Below are 6000 nucleotides of genomic sequence, written 5' to 3'. Positions count from 1 at the left end.
TGTCAAACATCATAATTTACTGAATAATGAACAGTGATTTTGGGGCTTAGCTCAGTTTTTAATGAACTTTGAAAGATATTCTATAACCTTGTATTTTTAAAAGCTTTCATGGAACATAGATGCATTTTATTATACAATGAAAATAGTCTCTGTCTCTCTTTTTACTGATTTCAGTCAATTCCATTTTATTCGCAAATGGGAATCCTATTGAAGACTCATTAAATGGGGTGAGGAGTTTTTACAATCCCCCAACAGGTCATCTCCACGATGACGCTGTTTTATTACTTCGGCAGAATCCCTCAGGGTTTTACTTTCTTGTGAAAATTAGAGCTTTTGTTATTTAAACTTCGCTGGGACAACCAAATCTATGAAAATGAAAGGAATAGCAATGACGTCATCGTGTAACCGTACGTCAAAAGATAAGCACTGTGATCTGTTTATTTTTTCTTTTTTAGCCAGGCTTAAAATATCTGTAGATTCAAGGAATTATAACCTGTGCGTCGAAACATGCCAGAGACCGATTTTCGCATGCCCGGCATCACCCACATTATGGCACGCCCGGCATTCCAGGGAATTTAGCATGCCGCGCATGTCAGAAAATTTGGCATGCCCGGCATGCCGGGGATTTTGCTGGGTATGAATTACTTATTACTAGAACCTAGGCTTCTCGCGGCCTGGGTGAGAAGGTCACAGAACCTCAAATTATGCTTACAGGGCATGCGAAATTCTGTTGCATGCCAATTTCAATGAAAAACCACTCTGGGGCCACCCCCTCTATTACCAGTGAGCAAATCATTGACTATAGGCATGGGAAAAATCCTTGCATGCTAACCAACATTGAAAACGTAGCAGAAATGTGCTCAATTGCTGAGTCATACCCTAGGGGAGGCTTTAAAATACAGAATTTCCTGACATGGATGAGGGAATTTTCCGTAAACAGCATGTGATCATGCCGGCTAGGACGTATTGCCTCCGTATTGTCCCTTTTTACAGCTAGCTAGGCTCATTTTTAGGTTCCATGGCCTGAAATGACGAAAAATTCATGCCCTAAATGTAAAAAGTCCAAAAACGTCCTCGAAATTTTAGTTTCCAAGCCGTTTAAGGGGAGGAAGGAGAAAAAGTAAAAAAGACCGAGATTTTTATTTATTCATGCTTCATTTACATTGAAATTGCTGACAACTTGAACTGAATCTAAGAAATATCGTATTAGTCCGGACGTTTTCGCAAACCGGGCCACTTCTGGGAGGTTAGTGTGACCCGAATCGACTTACCTAAACGAATTTTTCATATTCAAACTCTTTCACTCCTAGAAGAAGTAATGGGGATTATTTGACACTCTAACATTTAAATCTGTGGACAAAATCCTATGGTACGTGTTACCAATGCACTTGAAAACTCTTTGATAAAACTTTTTACTACTATTGTTCACTTCTAAGGATTTTACAAAGAAATTTGATTTTCGTCTTGAGAAATTTTTCTTTAGCCACCTTTAGGGGTGAGAGGGTTAAGCGTGAATAGTTTGTTCTAACATTTTCAACAGCCACACAAACTGCAGACGGCTACTCCATCATACAAAATGTTGAGGCTTATTTGAAAGAAAATTCTTACTTTTGAACAAACTTAATTAAGTGTTATTGTTTGAGACTGAGCTGAGAGAGAAAACGGAAAAGAAAAAAAGACGGAGATCAGCGTTTCACCTCCACCTTTTTACCATGTAAAAAAAAAGGTTAGCAGCGGTGGTATTTTCAGAGGTTGGCAGCGTTTTTCCTTCCAGCCTGTAACTGGGGCCCTACACTAGCACAGAGCTTTTGGATTTGGACAGACTTTGTATAATAATCTTTATCATGTAAAACCCCCAGTGTGTTTTATTAGGTGGCCCCGTTGTATGTTTATACACTTATTTAGTCATTTCTAGTCATCCCAGTCATTCCTAGTAAAGACAAAGATGGTGTGGCCACATTCTGAAAACCTTGGTCAAAATGAAATTTTGCAATATTTTTTACGGCATTTACAACATCGTCAAACCTTGCAGGCTTAATGAGGTGATAAAGTTGGGAAACAAGATTGGAATCTTTTTTACAAAGTTGCAGCAACAGTCGAGCAAGGTCTCTCATTTTTTGCGTAACAAGGCTGTTTTGTTTTTCTCCATACTTCTCTACTTACAAACCAACTGAGGAAGTTGGCTTGAAGTTCTCGCCTTGACCCAAATACACCAAATACGAAACTACTTTCCCCAAAAGAATCATGTTCTACTATCAAACTTTTTTTCTTCTTCAAACATGTTGTTTATTAGACTGTTCTTAGCAAATACCTGGGAAAAAAATCGGGGTTCACCGTGCTTGTTTCCTCAAAAACTGCTGTGAAAGGTGGACATGGTTTTGAGATCGCAGTCAGGATGGATAATTTGCGCGGCGGGGACTGGGGCGAGAGACAAAATAACGCCCATCGTGTTCGAAGTACGCACTCGAGATCAAGCTTGTTTTCGGTTGTTTTTACGTGTTTGATATCGCCAACACAGAAATTCAAACTTGAAAAGATTACATTAAATACCGAGGAATGAGGTAAGTCAAGATTTGATGAGATTTTGGGGTTATGAATCTTTATTTCGGACCATTTTGTAGCGCCGGCGTTCTGTTTAATTCCAGTTAGCTAGGGTTCGATTTTTTTGCTTTTGCACAATAATGCTTGACAAAGTAACATGAAGAAAAGACTATTGATTCCTATTCTTCGTATGTTCGCTTGTTTGGTTTCTATACACAGCAAAATGTGAATTCAGCAGCAAACTTTGTGTTTACATCAAAGACTGGTCTCCCTCGCGTGGTTCTGGTGATACGGTGGGTCTTATTTGTTCCAGAAATATTCGTCTCTCCACTCTCGGAGTTTGAACAACATATGTACAGTAGCGATCCCAGGCCAGATACTGGCTCGTTAATGCAGTTGGAGAGCCGTAGAGCGGTCCCACAGGCTTCACAGCCCCCATAATCCAAAGCCTCAGCCAGGAAATTTTAATAATTCCACAACTCGACGGCCGCGAAGTGATAAACCACTGCAGACTTCGGGATCACGCACATTTCTTTCATTTCCTTGTTTTTCGATAGCAAGGCAGGAAGCTTTTATCCGATCTGTGGCATTATTATTGCGCATAAAAGCTTTGCGTCTGCAAAAGCGGCCCTTGTTTGTTCTTTTCGCGCTAGTGGGAAGAACCGCCGCCATCTTGGATGTCGCAATGTTATGCGCAGTAGAGGGTGCGCAGTGCAAAACAAGGGAATCACCTTAAATTGTAGGATCAAAATTTAACTTCTCATTTCCTCTAGAAGTGGTGGGCAGAAGTTTTTAAAGTGTCAGTTAAATTGATCTTGTGTGATCACGTCCTTAATTATCGCAACCACTCTGTATTACAAAGTATTTATATTATGAGAAATTTGATGCTGAACACTTCTAGAGCCTAAAGGCTCTAATCTGAAAGGACACAGGACACATAAATAACTCTTACATTGTTACATTACATACACAACATTGTTGGCGCAACAATGTTGGGAGTTGTTGCGTCCGTTTGCACGCAGCCTGAGTGTTTCAGTTAATGAGGAAGAAAGCAAACTATTTATACAACCTTTCAATACTGTTTAGGTTCCGTTTAAGTGAACTGAAAATTGAAAGTGTATTTTATTTTGTTATCCAGGTTTTTGGTTTTAACTTGCGACAGCGTAAATCGTTCCTGAATGCGGTGATGAGGTATGGTCTGCCTTCTCCTGAAGGGTCTCGTCGATCACAATGCGGTGAGATGTATGCCTTACGAGAACTTCTTTTCTAAAAGAAGGCCTTTTCCAGGTCATTTGTTTTTACATACGTGGTAGTAATAATGAAAGGTTAGTAAGTGTGGGCGAGGTCGAAGGTCAAAGCATCTTTGCTCTGACGCTGTAAGCTTTGCGTTCTATGCATTCAAATGGGCCGTTTATTCTCAGTGGAAGTCCAAACGAATGCTGGCTACATACGTGTTGGGCATGCGTAATATCAACCTGGAGATAAGGATTGCGGGGCTCCCCTGGTAGCCCGCAATAGTATTATCATTGTTATACTACTACATGAGATTTTCCGGAATTTGATTGGCTTAGGGCAGTGGTATTTCAGCTTAATTTAAAATGCCTACATGTGAAAATTACAAACCTTTTGCGGGTAGTAGTATAAACAATTAAATGCATGATTTGAAGTGATATTCGGCATAAATACCCCTCGTGATATTTCAAAATTGTCTCAAATTTCACTCGCCCAACGGCTCGTGAAATTTGGTATAACAATCGTGGTAGTTATGCCAAATATCACTACAAATCATGCTATTACCTATACAAACTTGTTTAATAGATTTGACCTTGAAATTTTGAGAGAATTCATTTCCGTCTGACTTCTGTTACTTTATTCCGTTCTAGGTTCGCACGAGACCTCCGGGGGAAATCCGAGAAAGCCTTCCAGTAAGTAATTGATATAGTGGAGTTTACGTGTAAACATTTTCCTCATCATGATGTTTGAGGAAAATTTCCACATAATTCAACAAACTTGTCATTTGAGCGAGGTTTTGGGCCATACCCTATTGGTTTCCTAAGAAGCATTTTGCTGTATTGGAATTGATTAGCTGAAGTAGCGTTTAGGAAGGCTCTCGGAAGATATCTTTTTCCTCGAGAAGTAGCCATGATGATATCTGTCACCCACCTGCATCACTCTGTGCTTTTCCGCATTTCCTCTATTTTCCTCCGTAATGTTGAAACACACTATATGACTACTTGTTGCTAGAACACCTGCCTCCATGCTGGTTATATTTCATCACATATCAAATACAGTACTGCGAACAGAGTTGAAAATAACGACACGTTGTGGAGTATTTTTGATGAAGTTAGAAAAGTTTGATGTTGTGAAAAAACATTTTAACGTAACGAGATGTAAATTGTTTTTGACCTACAGAGCATATGTAGCTATGTTTCTGCGCCACTTGTGTGAGCCTGGGACAGACAACAAGGAAATGTTTAATGATGGAGTACCTCGTGAAAGGCCTACTCTGGGACCTTAACTCGCCGCGAGATTGTGCGAGCTAATGCGAGTTTAGGCGAGTTAAGGCGAGATAAGGAAAAATTGAGCTCACCTATTAGTTGCGAGTTTGTGCGAGTTTGTGCGAGTTAAGGCGAGTTAAGGGAAAATGATCCATCTTATGTTGAGGTTATAAGGCTTAAAACTTATAATATGCTTTAGTAACATACATATCAAGATGCCTTGGAATCTTTGTATGTCTTATATAATTATATATAGTAGGCTCCATGTTGTCCAATTACGAAAAAATTAAACCAAAAATTTCAGATGAGCTCCAAAGTTGAATGAAGCCAAATCTTGTTTAAATTAATAAACTGAAATATTTTCCTAATTGGACAAGCTTAAGTATGGATATGCTAGTGATATGGAGTCCTGTTCTTTATTAATTATGTAGCATTTAGACTCCAAACTAGACCATTTGATGGCTGTATCATAATAATAATCATTGTCATCATCATCATATATCATTTATTAAAGCTATATAATTATTTGGCAGAGTAATAAATTACCAGTAGTGAGGAAAAAAAATGAAAACAAAACAATCATGAATTGATAAAAAAAAATGTAGCTGTAGTATAAGCACAGGTAGGATATTTAATTTAATTTAATTTAATTTATTTTTTTAAATCAATAACACTATGTTTTAATAGGCAGGTGAGCATAATAGGTATCACATGACATGTCATCAATTGTTATCACTAACTCCAGAATTGAAAAAAAAAAAAAGTTTTTGCAGTCTGTGTCAATGTTCTTCAAAGAACTAGTATAAAAATCCGGGGAAGCTGACGAATTACAACTCAACTGAGGAAATTTTTATGCCACAATCAATTTTACTGAAATGAAATGAAATTTCTTTCTCCTTGAAAATTACGACTTATCTTTAAGTCTTCCATTTGATCCATTCTCTCCATGTCACTGATGGTT

This window comes from Porites lutea, chromosome 1 (assembly GCF_958299795.1).
Source record: "Porites lutea chromosome 1, jaPorLute2.1, whole genome shotgun sequence".
Lineage (NCBI taxonomy): Eukaryota > Metazoa > Cnidaria > Anthozoa > Scleractinia > Poritidae > Porites > Porites lutea.
This window is presented reverse-complemented; position numbering follows the sequence as displayed.